At 45.6% G+C, this 21,068-nt stretch overlaps 1 pseudogene; it reads left to right on the forward strand.

Annotated features, from left to right (window-relative positions):
• Nucleotides 1–1,023: 1,023 nt before the first annotated feature.
• Nucleotides 1,024–21,068, forward strand: part of LOC126413084 (myrosinase 1-like) — a 118,680-nt pseudogene continuing 98,635 nt past the window's right edge.

Genomic DNA, 21,068 nt, shown 5'->3' on the forward strand with positions numbered 1-21,068 from the left:
TGGCCGTCGAATGGCGCTAGCTGCGCAGCATTTGTGCACCGCCGCCGTCAGTGTCAGCCAGTTTGCCGTGGCATACGGAGCTCCATCGCAGTCTTTAACACTGGTAGCATGCCGCGACAGCGTGGACGTGAACCGTATGTGCAGTTGACGGACTTTGAGCGAGGGCGTATAGTGGGCATGCGGGAGGCCGGGTGGACGTACCGCCGAATTGCTCAACATGTGGGGCGTGAGGTCTCCACAGTACATCGATGTTGTCGCCAGTGGTCGGCGGAAGGTGCACGTGCCCGTCGACCTGGGACCGGACCGCAGCGACGCACGGATGCACGCCAAGACCGTAGGATCCTACGCAGTGCCGTAGGGGACCGCACCGCCACTTCCCAGCAAATTAGGGACACTGTTGCTCCTGGGGTATCGGCGAGGACCATTCGCAACCGTCTCCATGAAGCTGGGCTACGGTCCCGCACACCGTTAGGCCGTCTTCCGCTCACGCCCCAACATCGTGCAGCCCGCCTCCAGTGGTGTCGCGACAGGCGTGAATGGAGGGACGAATGGAGACGTGTCGTCTTCAGCGATGAGAGTCGCTTCTGCCTTGGTGCCAATGATGGTCGTATGCATGTTTGGCGCCATGCAGGTGAGCGCCACAATCAGGACTGCATACGACCGAGGCACACAGGGCCAACACCCGGCATCATGGTGTGGGGAGCGATCTCCTACACTGGCCATACACCACTGGTGATCGTCGAGGGGACACTGAATAGTGCACGGTACATCCAAACCGTCATCGAACCCATCGTTCTACCATTCCTAGACCGGCAAGGGAACTTGCTGTTCCAACAGGGCAATGCACGTCCGCATGTATCCCGTGCCAGCCAACGTGCTCTAGAAGGTGTAAGTCAACTACCCTGGCCAGCAAGATCTCCGGATCTGTCCCCCATTGAGCATGTTTGGGACTGGATGAAGCGTCGTCTCACGCGGTCTGCACGTCCAGCACGAACGCTGGTCCAACTGAGGCGCCAGGTGGAAATGGCATAGCAAGCCGTTCCACAGGACTACATCCAGCATCTCTACGATCGTCTCCATGGGAGAATAGCAGCCTGCATTGCTGCGAAAGGTGGATATACACTGTACTAGTGCCGACATTGTGCATGCTCTGTTGCCTGTGTCTATGTGCCTGTGGTTCTGTCAGTGTGATCATGTGATGTATCTGACCCCAGGAATGTGTCAATAAAGTTTCCCCTTTCTGGGACAATGAATTCACGGTGTTCTTATTTCAATTTCCAGGAGTGTATTTGTGCCGTATTTCTCTTGCTTTTTACGTTGTCCAAAATTTCAGGCGCCTTTCAATTCTTACTGTGTCGTACTGGGATATAATGTGTTGTTTTATCATCGGTTCTTTGATTGCCTTGTTTCCTCTAAATTGTTTGTTTTTCCTCCACACAATCAAATATTAATTTGAGGTTCAATGAGCTTTTTATGGATGATTGTCTCTTCAGTAACGAGCTGTAAGTCACAACTGTACGTGGATGTGTATAATAATGTAATCATAATACATTCAATACGATCTCCAGAAAAATTTTGTTAAAATACTAACAGTATACGATTTCTTTTCCGGTGAAGGTTAATAGCCAGTACAACTGTTAGCTTCTGTTGTACGAGTCCTGTATCAGCCACTGTTGCTAGAACTACAATCTTGAACACTATTAATCGTGTTATCTTATATACGAGGTGCGGCTAGAAAAAAACCGGACTGATGCTGGAAAAAACATTTATTTACAATTATTTACAATTTCATGTTATCTCCTTCAATGTACTCTCCTCCTCGGTCTCTACACCGCTCCATACGAATTTTCCACTGTTCATAGCAATGCTGCAGATCATTTTCGGTAAGTCCATACATTACTTCCGTCGCTTTTTCTTTTACTGCTTCAACAGTCTCAAATCTAGTTCCTTTCAAAGCTGACTTGACTTTAGGGAAAAGAAAAAAGTCACAGGGGGCCAAATCAGGTGAGTAGGGTGGATGATCTAAGATGGGAATGTTGTGTTTTGCCAAAAACGTCTTCACTGACAACGCTCTGTGAGCTGGGGCATTGTCTTGGTGAAGGATCCATGACTTTTTTCTCCACAAATCGTTCCGTTTTCTCCGTACTCGCTCACGTAGGGTAGCCAGGACGCTAATGTAGTAATGCTGATTCACTGTTTGTTCCTCTGGTACCCAATCAATGTGCACAATCCCTTTGATGTCAAAAAAAACAATCATCATTGCCTTGAATTTCGATTTTGACATTCGTGCTTTTTTTTGTCGTGGAGAACCAGGAGTTTTCCAATGCATCGATTTTGTAAGAAGGTGGAATCACTTTCAATGTTTTCCAGGATGTCAGAACAAATCATTCTTCGGCGTTCCTTCTGTTCAATTGTGAGACACTTTGGAACCATTTTTGAACACACTTTGTTCATGTTAAAACTTTCATGAAGAATCTGCCTAACACTTTCCTTGTCAACTCCTGTTAACTCAGACACTGCTCTGATTGTTAAACGGCGATCTTGTCGAACAAGTTTACCGATTTTTTCAATGTTTGCATCAGTTTTTGCTGACAATGGTCTGCCAGTGCGAGTGTCATCAGTGGTGTCTTCGCGGCCATCTTTAAATCGTTTAAACACTCAAACACTTGTGTTCGCGATAAACAATCATCGCCGTACACTTGTTGTAACATTACAAACGTTTCACTTGCAGATTTTCCTAGTTTGAAACAAAATTTGATGTTAACACGCTGTTCTTTCTGTACACTCAACATTTTCCGACGCACAGACAAAACGTCAACTACTTAAAACATACGCCACGGGCAGACTGAGTGCAGGAGGCAGATGAAACTCGAGCAGTAGGCGGAGCGAGAGTCACGTGACAGGCCACGCGACTTTCAGCCTTATTGAATTCGTTTTATTGTTTCACCAGTACTAGTCCGGTTTTTTTCTAGCCACACCTCGTATAGTCGCTTTCTTCATCCACTGTCGTATCCATTACAACTCCAGTTGAGCAGTCAAATGAATGATCATGTTTCTGGACAAACCGATTCACAAAAATCATTGCGACAGCGTCGTCATCACGTCCTACACCGTCTTCTGATGGATAAAGCTTTAACTTGTAAGCGATAATGCTTAAAACATTCCAACGTTTGGTGGATTAGTTCATTTTTGCTGTATATATATGAGAATACTGACATACGTATACTAAACATGTTCACTACTTGCTGAGGTAACTGACTGACTGGCGTGTTAACCTCCACTTCTCCAAAACCGCAAGCGCTGCAGTGTACAAACCAAGAGCAACATAATCAAACGCCGTCGTAGGCGGGGAAATGTGAGACAGGTCTGTGTAGATATTTTTAATTAGAAATTCCTGTTCGAGCCGAGAGACACCCCTTCTAAGAAGTGGAGAACTGTTGCAGTGTGTCGATTTGCGATAAGAAAAGACGTTGTCTCTAGCTTCAGAAAGTTAATACATTATGTAATGACTGAAGTTGCGAGCTCTATAGCGGACCCAAAGTTTGTAAACACTTGACGCTATCACTGGACTGCAGCTGTATTACGGCGATAAAAACCAGGACGAAATTAAAGCAATCAACTTTATAGACAGTAGGCTTTGAAAGACGTGGCAGCTTTAGTTGTGAGGCAGAGACCATGTTATCCAAACGAGTAGTGCTGCTGCTAGCTGCGTGCCTGGCCTCCATAGCAGAAGCCGCGCTTGGGCAGGCGGCAGCCGACTCTCACCAATCTCCGCTCACTCTCTCGCGAGCGGGGGCCGTCAACCAGTTCCCTGACGGCTTCATGTTGGGCGCAGCCACCGCTGCCTACCAGATCGAGGGCGGCTGGGACGCCGACGGTGAGTGACAGAGGCTGTAGGGACAGAAATTCACAAGTGCTAGTGCTAGTGTATCTTCCTCTCCACTTTGCCAAACGGCCTTGTTAAGTTAGTAACACCGGTCTCTCTCCCCCCTCTGATCACCGCAGTTAAACAACGATGGTCCCGGTTAGTACTTGGCTGGGCGACCGTCTGGAGAAAGCCGGGTGCTGATAATTTTAAGAACACCCACGTCGTCCAGGTGGTGTCCAGCTGAAAGAGGTGCACCAGGACGTCGTGCCGCACGACACTTGTTTTTCCGCACGTTTACTTCGAATTATGGTCACCTACATCGTAAAAGACCCAATCATCAAGAAGTAAACGATGAATCTTAATGTTTTACCGCCGTAATGAGTATTTCATAAGGTTTTGTGCTTGCACCCAGATGACGTCGACATCCTGCCACAATATTTAGCCTCACAACCATTCAGCCTCTCTAGTGAGTTAAGCACTTTCTCAATGAAAAACTCATGTTTGAATGGTTCACGGGAATCGCTTTGTATCGTCTTGTGTAATTTGCGTATTACATCCGCACGGCTACTGCTCGTGATCTTTCGATGCTGCTGACTCATTACTGTTGTGGTTCACCTGTTTATGTGGGGCTCGCTAGAAAAGAGCCAGCGAGTTTATAGGGTCATCGTAGTCCAATGCTACCTGCCGGAGAAAGAGACCGCGGTTTCCATATGCGTGTGTCGGGGAAAGCATAGCCACAAGCCGCGGACCAATTGTACGAGCATGGGAAAGGTCTTCGTGCCCGACTTAACTGTCCTGGCTTCGATTCTCCATCTGTGTTAAAATAGTTGCATTCGTTTGTCTGCGTGTGACAGTTCCTTAGTGCCGAAAGTGATGATTATTGGCATTTACTGAGTTGACATCCTGTTTCCGTTCAAAAAAATCTTCAAATGTGTGAGAAATCTTATGGAACTTAACTGCTAAGGTCATCAGTGCCTAAGCTTACACACTTCTTAACCTAAATTATCCTAAGGACAAACACACACATCCATGCCCGAGGGAGGACTCGAACCTCCACCGGGACCAGCCGCACACTCCATGACAGCAGCGCCTTACACCGCTTTTTTTTTTTTAATCTCATTTTGTTCGTTTTGTTCGTTGTATCTGCTCGGGGCGGACGTCGCAAGACACCAGTTTCAGTTCGTTGTTGACCCATTAACTCAGTTTTTTTATTACAGACGACAGCTAACCCTCTGACCGAACATGCTGAGCTACCGTGCCGGCAACTCTCGCGGCCCTGTCTCTGTCAATTAAGTCGTTACCTACAAGTATTTCAACTGCTTCTTTAATGGTGGACTCCCAATACACGGAGACAGACTACTGGATTCTGGTTTCTCCACAGATTATTCCGTGACCCTCGTCTTCATTTAAAGAAAGGCACTTTTTGTAAGGAAGAGATGCAGGTTTCTTTCCAAAGATTTTTCAGAATTAGAGTTTTAATCCAATTAAAAATATTTTTAATTCTCACAAACAAGAGAATTTTTCCCAAAACTTTTTCTTTTCGAAATAATGATTTAGTTCTCGCCTAAGAAGATATAATCTGTTCTGTAGAAATGTTTTTCCTTTTTCCTTAAGAAACGTTTAATTCTTTTCCGACTAAGGTTATTTTTATGAAGTTCAATTTTTCGAAGGACAACCTCAATTTTATGCAAGAAGAGTTTCAATGTTTTATGACAGAAGAGTTCAGTTTTGTAAGTAGGCTGTTTAGGTTTTTTTATTGGTAACGCCACCTCTGTATGAAAATCACTGGCTGTGCTGTGTGCAGTCTGTGGCTGCTTTGCATTGTTGTAATACTCGCCATTGTAGTGTTGGGCAGCGGCAGCTCGATGTGAACAGCGCGTAGCGTTGCGCAGTTGGAGGTGAGCCGCCAGCAGTGGTGGATGTGGGGAGAGAGATGGCGGAGTTTTGAAATTTGCCATGAACTGCTATATTTATATATGATGATATCAAGGTAAATACATTGTTTGTTCTCTATTAATATCTTTCATTTGCTAACTATCCCTATCAGTAGTTAGTGCCTTCCATAGTTTGAATCTTTTATTTAGCTGGCAGTAGTGGCGCTCGCTGTATTGCAGTAGCTTGAGCAGCGAAGATTTTTGTGAGGTAAGTGATTTGTGAAAGGTATAGTTTAATGTTAGTCAGGGCCATTCTTTTGTAGGGAATTTTGAAAGTCAGATTGCGTTGCGCTAACAAAATATTGTGTGTCAGTTTAAGCACAGTCATGTATAATTGTTCAAAGGGGACGTTTCAGTTTCATCTAAAAATTGCTCCACAGTATGTGTCGAAAACACACACACGGACCGATACCTGCGCAAAGTGTCAAATCACCACCCGAGTCACAAATGAGGCATGATTAATACGCTGGTAACACGAGTAAGACGAATATGAGAGACGCAGAATCTCAGTCACGAGACTGAAAAGTGTTCTGAGGAGCAATCGGTAATCCAGAAGTTACATTAGAGGTGAGCAAGTGACACACTGGGAAAAGAAATTTTGGGTACGGTCTTTCTGCAATACATTCCCAGAGTGACGAACAGAATCGGCCATATAGTGCGCAAACACAGCGTAAAGACGATTTATTATCCGATAAAGAAGATCAAAGAGAGTTTCACATCAGCAGAGGACAAAAGGGACCAACTTGCAATATCGGGAATATACCACATACCATGTAGATGCAGAAAAGTTCATATTGGAATGATTGGACGATCAGGGCCAGGATCGGCATCAGAGAACGTAAGCGGCATTGCAGATTGGGGCACGTGGAGAAATCGGCCGTGTGAGATTAACCACACATTAAAATTAGCCGACACGGAAGATCTTGCTGTAGAGTAGATCTGCCACGCCCGCTTGTCCAGAGAAGCTATAGAAGTACACGAACATGAGAACAGCTGCAAGAAGAAAGAAGAAAGCCTCAAGATGGATTCCCGTGCTGCAGCGAACGACCGCTGCAGGTAGCGAGGGGAGAACATCACCGGAAATGACCACGGAAAAGGTCTTGTGCGTTGGCGCGCCAGGTAAATACACTCCTGGAAATGGAAAAAAGAACACATTGACACCGGTGTGTCAGACCCACCATACTTGCTCCGGACACTGCGAGAGGGCTGTACAAGCAATGATCACACGCACGGCACAGCGGACACACCAGGAACCGCGGTGTTGGCCGTCGAATGGCGCTAGCTGCGCAGCATTTGTGCACCGCCACCGTCAGTGTCAGCCAGTTTGCCGTGGCATACGGAGCTCCATCGCAGTCTTTAACACTGGTAGCATGCCGCGACAGCGTGGACGTGAACCGTATGTGCAGTTGACGGACTTTGAGCGAGGGCGTATAGTGGGCATGCGGGAGGCCGGGTGGACGTACCGCCGAATTGCTCAACACGTGGGGCGTGAGGTCTCCACAGTACATCGATGTTGTCGCCAGTGGTCGGCGGAAGGTGCACGTGCCCGTCGACCTGGGACCGGACCGCAGCGACGCACGGATGCACGCCAAGACCGTAGGATCCTACGCAGTGCGTAGGGGACCGCACCGCCACTTCCCAGCAAATTAGGGACACTGTTGCTCCTGGGGTATCGGCGAGGACCATTCGCAACCGTCTCCATGAAGCTGGGCTACGGTCCCGCACACCGTTAGGCCGTCTTCCGCTCACGCCCCAACATCGTGCAGCCTGCCTCCAGTGGTGTCGCGACAGGCGTGAATGGAGGGACGAATGGAGACGTGTCGTCTTCAGCGATGAGAGTCGCTTCTGCCTTGGTGCCAATGATGGTCGTATGCGTGTTTGGCGCCGTGCAGGTGAGCGCCACAATCAGGACTGCATACGACCGAGGCACACAGGGCCAACACCCGGCATCATGGTGTGGGGAGCGATCTCCTACACTGGCCGTACACCACTGGTGATCGTCGAGGGGACACTGAATAGTGCACGGTACATCCAAACCGTCATCGAACCCATCGTTCTACCATTCGTAGACCGGCAAGGGAACTTGCTGTTTCAACAGGACAATGCACGTCCGCATGTATCCCGTGCCACCCAACGTGCTCTAGAAGGTGTAAGTCAACTACCCTGGCCAGCAAGATCTCCGGATCTGTCCCCCATTGAGCATGTTTGGGACTGGAAGAAGCGTCGTCTCACGCGGTCTGCACGTCCAGCACGAACGCTGGTCCAACTGAGGCGCCAGGTAGAAATGGCATGGCAAGCCGTTCCACAGGGCTACATCCAGCATCTCTACGATCGTCTCCATGGGAGAATAGCAGCCTGCATTGCTGCGAAAGGTGGATATACACTGTACTAGTGCCGACATTGTGCATGCTCTGTTGCCTGTGTCTATGTGCCTCTGGTTCTGTTAGTGTGATCATGTGATGTATCTGACCCCAGGAATGTGTCAATAAAGTTTCCCCTTCCTGGGGCAATGAATTCACGGTGTTCTTATTTCAGTTTCCAGGAGTGTACAATCTGCGGCTGCGAGCTTGACTCCAGTCCACCACCAGCAATGGTGGCCGAAGCTTTGGCAGTGCCAGCCACTGGTGATGGCGAAACATCAAAAAAATCATCAAATAAACGTCACCCGAAAAACCCGAGATAGAATCCAACAGGCAGTTTGACGACGAGTTGCCACGAAAGCCTTAACAATTTCACTCCTAATTTTCTTTTAAGAAACTTTATACTTTTTCGAAGCTCAGTTTTAATAACTCGAAGAAAAGGGTTGGCAGCCCCTTAGAAATACATTCGTTCCCTTCATTTGCCTTCTGCATCCCGTGGATTTACAAAACTTCTGTTGAAATTACCGTCGCTTCGATCTGAAACTTAAATTACTTTGCTCAGTTTTTTCACCAGTCTCAGTCAAACGTCACTCTCCTAGTATATGACGGTGATTCGGGTACCACGTCAAGACGCAGTATGAATGTGGAGTCTGAAATAATGTTGTTGGCAAGTAGACACAAGTTCCCTGTAGCTCTGCAGTAGTGCAAGGCATACCCTATGCCAGAAATCTCCCATTTGCCACACTATTTACCGAGTTAACTGAACTTTTACATCCTAGTCCCAACAGGATAGTAAAACTCTCATTCACAGAGAGGTAGCTTATTAAATCAGAGTTGCTTTTTGGACATTTCTGATCCACTACTCCTCATTTTACAGGAAAGGGTGAGAGCATATGGGACCGGATGTTGCACGAACATCCAGAATACGGCACCAACGGCGACAACGGGGATGTGGCCTGCGACTCGTATCACAAGTATGCGGAGGACGTACAGGCTCTGAAGAATTTGAGTGTGAGTATGGATTAAACCCTTCATCGAAACTGTCTCCCTATGTTAACTTCAGCTTGCTTCTCCTGTTACGATTTCGAATTCAGATATTGTCGAGTACCTACCTACAGTATCGTAAATTGGGATGGAGTTGCAAACTTCAGTTACAGTAATTGTTTATTCGTAACTATTTCGTCGCTTTAAAGGAGTTCACGTTGAACTTTGTTTTGCTGATTGTTAAAGAACGCAGTGAACTGTTTACGTGCCTTAAGCGCTTATTATTCGAATCATAAACAAGAAATTAGACAAACGTACTTAAAAATTTATCTCACTGTTACATCGAAAGGTGAAATTTCGTAGTGGCTGACCAGGTTGTGTTTACTTTCACGAGAGTGTGACCCCTGTCCAGTTCAGAAATTAAGGACGTGTGTTGTGTTATGAAAAAACTCTATTAAAGCTTGTGGAAAGAATCTTTCACTTTGCTGCAGAGGGTGCTCTGTATTGAAACTTCCTGGCAGATTAGAACTGCGTGTCGGACCGGGACTCGAAACCTCGTCTCTCGCAAGCAGTGTTCTTACCGACTGAGCGCCCAGGCACGACTCACGACCTGTCCTCAGATTTTTACTTCTGTCAGTGGCTTTCTCTTACTTTCCAACCTTCTCAATTCTCCTTCGATAGTTTGGAGAATAACGCTCCTGGAAAATGGGTATTACTATTGAAGCTGTTCCTCCCATTAATGTCCTACTGCGAAAAAAGACCTCCAAATTGGGAACTACATACTTTATGAAAAGGTGGTTAAGATTTGATGCCTGTAATTAAAAAGTCTGCAGCCATCTTAAGCCTGCAGCAAACATACAATGAAAAATTGCAGCACCAAAAAAGAATTAACGAAGAGTAATGATATTTCGGGAATACATTTGTCTTGGTAACATATTTGATTAAAATTGCAGTATCACAGGTAAGTGCGAGACAAGCCATTGCAGATGTGAACGACTGGTACATTTATAACCGATGTAATCACCAGACTGTTGAACGCAAGCATGCAGACGTGCGTCAACTGTGTTGTACAGGTCTCGGATGTCAGTTTGTGGGATGGAGTTACATGCCTGTTGCATATTATTGGTTAATACATGCGCACTATTAGAGACAGATCTGGTGGTCGAAAAGGTTACGGGAGCATGTGAACACCCTGTTTATAATGCTACGTTCCAACAGCAGTATGTGAGAGACCGTTATCCTGTTGAAAAAGAGCCCCTGGAACGCTCAGGTCGACCCAATAGATTGACGTAGAAATCTGCTGTCAGGGTTCGTGAGACAACCAAGTGAGTGCTCTCATTGTCATACGAATTCGCACGTGTAAATCTAGGTGTAGGTCCGGTGCGTCAAGGCTGTACACAGGCTTGTTGCAGGCGTTCACCTGGCCCCCTTTTTGCCAGTGTTAGAACGATTTTTATGTCTTCCATGCTTTGTTCGTCGTTGGTTATTCTGCTGCCTAGGTAGCGTAATTCCTTAACTTCTTCTACTTCGAGACCATCAGTCATTATGTTAAGTTTCTCACTGTTCTCTTTTCTGCTACTCTTCATTACTTTCGTCTTTCTTCGATTTACTTTCAGTCCACTTTCTGTATTCATTAGACTGTTCGTTCCATTCAGCAGATCATGTCATCAGCGAAACCAGCCGGCCGCGGTGGCCGAGCGGTTCAAGGCGCTTCAGTCCGGAACCGCGCGACTGCCACGGTCGCAGGTTCGAATCCTGCCTCGGGCATGGATGTGTGTGACGTCCTTAGGTTGGTTAGGTTTAAGTAGTTCTAAGTTCTAGGGGGCTGATGACCTAAGATGTTGATTCCCATAGTCTCAGAGTCTCCTGAACCTTTCTTTTATTTCCATCATTGCTTCTTCGATGTACAGATTGAACAGTAGGGGCGAAAGGCTACGTCCGTGTCTTACACCCTTTTTAATCCGAACATTTCGTTCTTGGTCGTCCACTCTTAATATTCCCTCTTGGTTCTTGTACATATTGTATATTACTCGTCTGTCCCTATAGCTTATCCCTATTTTTCTAGTTTTTCGAACATATTACGCCATTTTATATTGTCGACCGCTTTTTTGAGGTCGATAAATCCTAAGAATGAATCTTGAGTTTTCTTTAATCTTGCTTACATTATCAACCGCTACGTCACAATTGCCTCTCTGGTGCCTTTCCTTTCCTAAAGCCAAACTGATCGTCGTCTAACACAGCCTGAATTTTCTTTTCCATTCTTCTGTGTATTATTATTGTCAGCAACTTGGATGCATGAGCTATTAAGCTGATTGTGCGATAATTCTCGCACCTGTAAGCTCTTGCAGTCTCCGGAAATGTGTGGATGATATTTTTTCGAAAGTCAGATGGTATGTCACCGGACTCATACATTCTACACAACAACGTGAATAGTCGTTTTGCTGCCACTTCACCTAATGATTTTAGAAATTCTGATGAAATGTTATCTATCCCTTCTGCCTTTTTTGATCATAAGTCCTCCAAATCTCTATTAAATTCCGATTCTAATACTGGGTAACCTGTCACCTCTAAATCGACTCCTATTTCATCTACCACATCAGACATATCTTCCTCCTCAGAGCTGTCTTCGATTTACTCGTTCCAGCTATCCGCTCTCACCTTTGCATTTAACAGTGGAATTTCCGTTGCACCCTTAATGTTATCATCCTTCCTTTTATTTCCACCGAAGGTTGTTTTGACTTTCCTGTACTTCCGACAATCATTTCGTTTTCGATTTTTTCACCTTTTTCATGCAGCCATTAAAGAGTAAAAAAATGGAAATGTCGTGTGGCTAGAGCCTCCCATCGGGTAGACCGTTCGCCTGGTGCAGGTCTTTCGATTTGACGCCACTTCGGCGACCTGCGCGTCGATGGGGATAGAATGATGATGATTAAGACAACACAACACCCAGTCCCTGAGCGGAGAAAATCTCCGACCCAGCCGGGAATCGAACCCGGGCCCTTAGGATTGACAGTCTGTCACGCTGACCACTCAGCTACCGGGGCGGACCATTAAAGAGCAAATTTAGTAGATCGAATGATTATTTCACATACTGTAACTGCAGTTGGCTGTTGCAGCCTGGTGTTGCAGGGAGACTGGTTGATTTAGGGAAAGATGTTGGGGCTTTGCAGCTGGTGTATAGTTGGCCTCTCGCGTCCTATGGGCGCAAAAGAAAATGGCATCCTGAATTGCTTTTTATATTTCTCTAGAAGCATAACTGCGTTTGTCGAGGTAACTTCACTCTCAGAACGGTCCACTTCAAAGTTCTAAAATGGTAGTGTCACATCAGGGGCTTCTTCATGGTGTGAAAACAGGAGTGTGCATTTACTGCAACACTAACTGTTGAACCGAACTTGTTTCACCAAATTGTGTCTTCTGGTGTGTATGTGAGCAGTACACACTATCTGATCAAAAGTATTTTCCACTACATGTGTCACTATAGGTGAAGCCAGCATTATAAACGGAGGCAGGGGAGTATTGTGGTGCCAGTAGAGAAGCTGTAAGAGCAGACTGGTCGCTCATGAGACTTAGAACATGGGTTAGACATTGGATGCTATCTGAGCAACAGATCCATCATGGACATTTCAATCCTTCTGAAGATACCGGTTATTGGTGATGTGATTGTGAAGTGAAAATGCAAAAAACTATCACAACTAAAGTGAGACCAGGCAGATATCATATACTGACGGACAGGGGCCGGCGAGCACTGGGGAGGGGGTAGTAAAAAGCAATCACGTGAAATCAGCGGAAGGAGTCGGTGTGGCCGAACGGTTCTAGGTACTTCAGTCTGGAGCCGTGCGACCGCTACGGTTGCAGGATCGAATCCTGCCTCGGGCATTTATGTGTGTGACATCCTTAGGTTAGTTAGGTTTAAGTAGTTCTAAGTTCTATGGGACTGATGACCTCAGATGTTAAGTCCTACAGTGCTCAGAGCCATTTGAACCATTTTTTTTGTGAGTCACTTGTGAGTTCCAAAGTGCTATACACAGTCCAGATAGCACAGTAACTGTGCGTAGTGAGTTAAGAAAAGGAAAGGGATACGGTAATCGGTGAGAAACTCATAACTCAAACATTTCTGCAGCCATGTTAACTGACGCTTGATGTGGTGTAAAGAACGACGTCACTGGATAGTAGATGACTGGAAACGAGTGATTCGAGTGATTAATCACGCAGTACCCTGTGGAAGACGTATGGAAGGGTTTGGATTGGCGAATACCTAGAGAATCATACCTGCCAACAGTGTATTGCCAGGAGTGTAGTATGGAGAAGGTATTGTTCCGGTAAGGGCACTTTCGTGGTTGCGTGTGGTGGCCTATACTGCGCTTACGACAACGGAGAACGGGAAGGATATGAACAAATTTTACACCATAGAGTTCTAAATGCAGTACAGGAGCATTTCGGAGACGATGATTGCTTGTATCCGCTTGACAATATACCATTTAATAAAGCAATACATGTGAGGCATTAGTCTATGGAGAGTAACATTCCGTAAAGACTGGCCTGTCCGTACCCCTGACCTGAACCGAGAGGAAGTCCTTCAGGATGAACTGGGAAATTCAGTTCGCGCCTATGTGACTTAACATCTGAGGTCGTCAGTCCCCTAGAACTTAGAACTACTTAAACCTAACTAACCTAAGGACAACACACACATCCATGCCCGAGTCAGGATTCGAACCTGCGGCCGTAGCAGCCTCGTGATTCCGGACTGAAGCGCCTAGATCCGTTCGGCCACCGCGGCCGGCAGAGATTTACAGCTGAGGCTTACTTGGTTTCACGGCTCCTACGTGCAGATATACAGAATAGTGTACACATACTGACATAAGGAGAACAATGTTTGAAAAAAAGTTAGCATGATGATTCTTTCTTATGTGTTCAACATATTCCTCCAACAGCCTTACAGTGTTTCCGACGACATTTACTAAATAATTTATATTTCTATTCATTAAGAATGAAATGTTTATTCCTGTCTGCTGAAATCAATCGCATACCTAGTGCTATGCTCGTTCAGCTTCAGTGTTGTCCACGAAACGGCTGAGTCTAATATTATTGAAAATAAAGTTATAAAGAATGTAGCAACCAGTCGCGGAAACATAATTTATTTATCTTGTTGCAAATCGATTTCGACTGATATCTGTCACCAGCGGTGCATTTTTCTAACCGACACACGCCATAAGTAGAGATACTGTCCTTGGCAGATTTCTGTCATGATAGAAATCTGCCAAGGACAGTATTTCTACTTATGGCGTGTGTTGGTTAGAAAAATGCACTGATGGTGACTGATATCAGTCGCAATCGATTTGCAAAAAGATAAATAAATTATGTTCCGCGACTGGTTGCTACATTCTTTATAGTTTTATATTCCACGGTCGCTGCACAGAAAGGGAACCTTATGGAGCTCAACATTCAAAAATTATTGATAGTCTTCCGGAAATCAAAGAACAAGGAAACAATGTGGGCCATTTTGTCTACGACAGTCTAGTCCTTATGAACGAAGAATGTAACTATATTCACAAGGTCTCAGTTTTCGGAATCCGTATTGACTCCTACTGAGTATATTTTCAATCTACGAGAAGATCATACTGCATAACCATTAAATCTGTTATGTAGTTAAGCAGAACACAGATGACAGAGAAATAATCTAAGCTTATGTACGTCTCATAGACCACAGTTCTAAAAAACTGGTGTGGCCTACACTTTTTCCCAATCACTTGGTATCCTATGTTAAACTGCTACAAGGCAGCAAGTTCTTTCGCATAAGTTACAGTTATCTCATCAGATACCGATGCCTTTCTTCTGTTTACATCAATATCTGTCATTTCACCATTCATGCGAAGACAAAGAGGAAATCACTTTAGGTTCATGATAAATTAACTAACTCGAATGGCCCAGTTCAATACTGCGGCATTCTGTCTGTCATACTACGTTTCGTACCAATATCGTGACTGATCGACTGAACTTATGATTTAGATCATCTACCTGACCTCATCTAAGACCAAAATGTCTTGCGATTTCCATCACGGCAGCTGTCAAAATTTTACTATTGTTTCATTTGAGTCCCCCTCAAATTGATTTCCTTACTTTCATTTAGATATCGTTCAGGTTTTGTATGTCAACAAGAGTTTGACTTCACTAAGATCTGTGTCAAGCTCTCTTTGAAACATAAGTCCATAGCATCCAAAAAGACCGGCCAAGCGCGAGTGGGACTCATACACTGAGGGTTCCACATAAACTTAAATATGTATTTATGTAGTTCATTCATCCTGGGAATCGAGAATCTCAACGATTTTTTACTATTATCAGTTTAGATACTGGCAAGATATTGGTCTCGGGAATGCTAAGATCTTATGAAAAGCTCTAGTAGTCCCACTGAGTACCCCGGTCATACGAAAGAAGCTATCAGGGGACTTCCGTTTATATACACTCCTGGAAATGGAAAAAAGAACACATTGACACCGGTGTGTCAGACCCACCATACTTGCTCCGGACACTGCGAGAGGGCTGTACAAGCAATGATCACACGTACGGCACAGCGGACACACCAGGAACCGCGGTGTTGGCCGTCGAATGGCGCTAGCTGCGCAGCATTTGTGCACCGCCGCCGTCAGTGTCAGCCAGTTTGCCGTGGCATACGGAGCTCCATCGCAGTCTTTAACACTGGTAGCATGCCGCGACAGCGTGGACGTGAACCGTATGTGCAGTTGACGGACTTTGAGCGAGGGCGTATAGTGGGCATGCGGGAGGCCGGGTGGACGTACCGCCGAATTGCTCAACACGTGGGGCGTGAGGTCTCCACAGTACATCGATGTTGTCGCCAGTGGTCGGCGGAAGGTGCACGTGCCCGTCGACCTGGGACCGGACCGCAGCGACGCACAGATGCACGCCATGATCGTAGGATCCCACGTAGTGCCGTAGGAGACCGCACCGCCACTTCCCAGCAAATTAGGGACACTGTTGCTCCTGGGGTATCGGCGAGGACCATTCGCAACCGTCTCCATGAAGCTGGGCTACGGTCCCGCACACTGTTAGGCCGTCTTCCGCTCACGCCCCAACATCGTGCAGCCCGCCTCCAGTGGTGTCGTGACAGGCGTGAATGGAGGGACGAATGGAGACGTGTCGTCTTCAGCGATGAGAGTCGCTTCTGCCTTGGTGCCAATGATGGTCGTATGCGTGTTTGGCGCCGTGCAGGTGAGCGCCACAATCAGGACTGCATACGACCGAGGCACACAGGGCCAACACCCGGCATCATGGTGTGGGGAGCGATCTCCTACACTGGCCGTACACCACTGGTGATCGTCGAGGGGACACTGAATAGTGCACGGTACATCCAAACCGTCATCGAACCCATCGTTCTACCATTCCTAGACCGGCAAGGGAACTTGCTGTTCCAACAGGACAATGCACGTCCGCATGTATCCCATGCCACCCAACGTGCTCTAGAAGGTGTAAGTCAACTACCCTGGCCAGCAAGATCTCCGGATCTGTCCCCCATTGAGCATGTTTGGGACTGGATGAAGCGTCGTCTCACGTGGTCTGGACGTCCAGCACGAACGCTGGTCCAACTGAGGCGCCAGGTGGAAATGGCATGGCAAGCCGTTCCACAGGACTACATCCAGCATCTCTACGATCGTCTCCATGGGAGAATAGCAGCCTGCATTGCTGCGAAAGGTGGATATACACTGTACTAGTGCCGACATTGTGCATGCTCTGTTGCCTGTGTCTATGTGCCTGTGGTTCTGTCAGTGTGATCATGTGATGTATCTGACCCCAGGAATGTGTCAATAAAGTTTCCCCTTCCTGGGACAGTGAATTCACGGTGTTCTTATTTCAATTTCCAGGAGTGTATGTATAAACAGAAGATTTAATAAAATATTTTTTTGTTTACTTACTAAAACATGATGAATGTTCAAATGGCAGAGAGATATTTTCTATGCGATATACTTAAAAATGAACCTTTTGTCCTTTACTTGTACTGTGAAACCTACTTATTGCCAAATTTCATGGTTCTAGGTCAACTGGGATTATCCTATAGCTTTCGATGAATGAGTTTTCGAGTACCAAAATAGGTGACATAAATGGCCGTATCTTTTCACTGCATCGACTTAAAAGCTTAAACGTCTTACACCGCCAAGGGACCATGGACCTTAATATATGAGATAAATTTGAACTTGATACGTCTTTCCGTTCATGAGAGAAAAGTGTTCTTAACAGTTGAACGGACAGACAGACGGACAACAATACGGTTTTATAAGGATTCTGTTTTCAAAGACTGGGCACGGAACCCTAAAAATAATAACGTCAACTAATTTTGTAGCCGTACTTCTAACTGCACGAAAATATATAACAGTTTTGAATTTCTATGGTAAATTGCAATGAAATATTGTAAGAAATCCATAATATCCATCTTTTTATAGGTGTTTTACTGTTACTGGCGGTTTGGCTTAATACTTCACCGGTTAGCCGCGAATGTCAGCACGCTACTTCTGGGATGCGGTAAGGTGTACCGGCCCCAGCTCTAATCCGACTGGCGGATAAACGAAAAGGGCCGGTTCTCTGGCCACCCTAGTTGTGGATTTTAGGCAGTTTTCCACACCTGACACGGCGAATACTGGACTGATACCCAGATCTGGTCAGTTACACGAATCACAAACATTTAGAAAAAGGCAGAAATTCAGTCCTAGGGGACAAAGTGATGGCGACAGGAAGGCCCCCCCTCCCCCCAACATTTACAATGCCAAATCAGATAATTAGCATTGCGACCCTGTGTTGATAAGGGGTAAAGGTAAAATAACATGAGAAAGAAGAGAAGAAGGCTGGTTTAGCAACCATCACCATAGCATAAAATTCATACTCTCATTGTATCTGCACTTTTCTTGTAGTTCACCTTTCTCTTAGTTCACCTCTCAGAGTGCGTATCCTGTTAGTTGTCGTAATGATCAGTCTTTCTGACTGTGCTGCAATAATAATATTCCGTATCGATGTACCGTGACATGATACGTAAACGCGTAATATACACTGCTGGATTTTGATCGAATGAAGGCACATGGCACCTGGGGATTGTAGATGTAGTGGTAATGGTTTCAGCGTCGTTCGCCAACAGGAAATGGAATCGTGTAGGTACCAGAGCATTATCTGTGTGTACACTTTAACAGGAAATGTCAACAGCCCGAATGCTCAATGTGGTGCAGATGCCTGAAACAAGCGGACAACCATACAGTGGAGGCGTACTCGTGCTTCCTACAGACAATTGAGTGAATTTAATGGGGTTAAATTTTGGGGTTCCGAGTGGCGTGATGGTCTTTCCAGAGAAACACCACACAAGGCAGACGTGCTTTGTCAGTTGTGCAACGATGCTGGTATCATAGATCACTCCCACAGCCGTAGACGATGCGCTCTACGTCCACGCACGTTGGACGCCTGCCAGATCGTCGTATTGTAAGGACAGCAGTGGAAGATCGTAGAACAGCCACATCACATATGAGAGGGTTTGTGAGCCCAGTCGTTCTGCACGAACTGTTGCAAATCGGATATTAACAGTAGGACTACAGGCAAGCACGTCTCTAGCCTGTCTTCCACTCACGCTACGGCATCGACGTGCACGGCTCGGCTCGTGCCGTTATGGGATCAGCGATGAAGGCAGATTCTGCCACACGCAAGTTACAGTCGTTAGGGAGGACGACGTAGACGTGGTGAGTGCTGTCTCGTAGAATGCATTCATCCAGTTACAACTCTCTTTCACAATTGGGGTTTCTGGAGGGGTTGTTGTGAGACCCGTTAAAAAAAAATGGCTCTTAGCACTATGGGACTTAACTTCTGAGGTCATCAGTCCCCTAGAACTTAGAACTACTTACAGCTAACTAACCTAAGGACGTCACACTCATCCATGCCCGAGGCAGGACTCGAACCTGCGACCGTAGCGGTCTCACGGTTTCAGACTGTAGCGCCTAGAACCGCTCGGCAACATAGGCCGGCGAGGCCCGTTATTTTGCCATTCTTGTGATAGGAAGGTGATGTGTTGTTCCAACACCACCTGTGATACTCAACGTGCTCTGCAAAACGTGCAGCAACTTCCATAGCCACCACGATCTCCGAACCTGGCTCCAGTCTGGAACGTGTTGGGATACGATGGGACGAGAAGTGACTCGTGTGAATCTTACAGAACTTCATTTCATTTCATTTATTGCTTACTGAAAGACTTGTTGCCTATTTTAAAAAGCAGGTCGCACATTTTTTCAATTTTGCATGTTAGAATACATTGTTCCGTTTTTCTAACATTTTTTTTCTTGAGCAATTAAAAAAGACTGACAATAATGAGTTGGTACTACAGTAACAATAATGACTTAGTACTGGGATAAAATGAACATAAATCGAGGAAAAGAAACAGAAACAATTTAAAAATTTGAGAGGAAGGTAATGTTAGAAGAGGTTAATAGCAGAAGAAAGTGTCCCATTACCTGGCTCTTCCAGGTGGGAAGGAATCGGAACAACTTCGAGTCCGTACGAGATGGAGCAGCAATTTGCTTAGATCTAAGTACAAACGATGTTTATATGCAATATACAATTTTTCATTACATATTATAAATTAGTATATGTTTCTCATATTAATTTCACTGTTGATTGCTGGCAATGTCATGGCTTTTGCTGTGGGAGGAGAGCCTCTGAAGTTCGTCTAGCTTCGCCTCCCTAGGAAGTTTCAGCTCAGTATATTTCTGTAATGTACGCCGTTACGAAGTTAAACTTAGGAATTATTTACATGTTACTTTCCTATATTTACAATCCTTATACATGTTATAGATTTTTATGCATTTTATATTGTTGTATAATGTTCAATATATACTTTTTTTCATTATGCTTATTATATTTCATATTGTTCTATGAATCATATTGTCTTGTTCTGAGTTTGTTGAGGCATCCGATTCAGTGTTTGCGTTGTTGTCGGAATCGTTCCATATGTTGAGTTGTCTTGTGAGGTGATTCTCTGTTCTCCGACTCATGTATGCTCCTTCCTGTCTGTATGTTGTGCGGAGTGCTTGTGAAATTTTGTCGGTGATGGTGTTCAGTTCTAATCAGTCATCTGACTGTTTTATCCTTTGCATTATGTAATTGTCGTGCAGTTGGGGTCGTATGTGTCTCTATATGCCGCAATATAATGTGATGTGTTGTGCTAGGGCGATTTCTCCAAATGTTCATATGTCTGTGTCACTTAGGCCAACACGATGGAGATGTTGTGGGTACGGTCCATGTCCCGTAATAAAGTGGACCATACCACGTATCAGATCTATATATTTCATGCTCATTCCTTCTCGGATGTTCGGGAAGAATGTGTGTATTCTACGTCCTTTTCCTGTTGCGTCGCCATTCATTAATTTCTTTCTGGTCAGTTATTTGTTTTCCTGTAATTTCCTGTACTTTTCCTATCGTCCCTTTTTTATCCAGCATGCTGCTGCTCTGAAACGTACTGTAATGCTTATGTGTTACACACCCAGGACGACGCATAATGCCTCTATAGATGTTGTCCCAAGCACTCCTGACCTTCTTAATAGGATGCTTCTTTGTCCGCGTCGTACAATGGTTTTGGATGATGTGAGGCAGAGACGATAGGTCCTTGTGCTGGCTGCAAAGCTCAGAATGGACTGTAACAAGGCGATACGAGCCGGCCGCGGTGGTCTCGCGGTTCTAGGCGCTCAGTCCGGAACCGCGCGACTGCTACGGTCGCAGGTTCGAATCCTGCCTCGGGCATGGATGTGTGTGGTGTCCTTAGGTGAGTTAGGTTTAAGTAGTTCTAAGTTCTAGGGGACTGATGACCATAGATGTTAAGTCCCATAGTGCTCAGAGCCATTTGAACCAAGGCGATACGGCAAATTCGTGTCGTCTCTAGTGGTCGTC

This window comes from Schistocerca serialis, chromosome 7, assembly GCF_023864345.2.
Source record: "Schistocerca serialis cubense isolate TAMUIC-IGC-003099 chromosome 7, iqSchSeri2.2, whole genome shotgun sequence".
NCBI classification, from domain to species: domain Eukaryota; kingdom Metazoa; phylum Arthropoda; class Insecta; order Orthoptera; family Acrididae; genus Schistocerca; species Schistocerca serialis.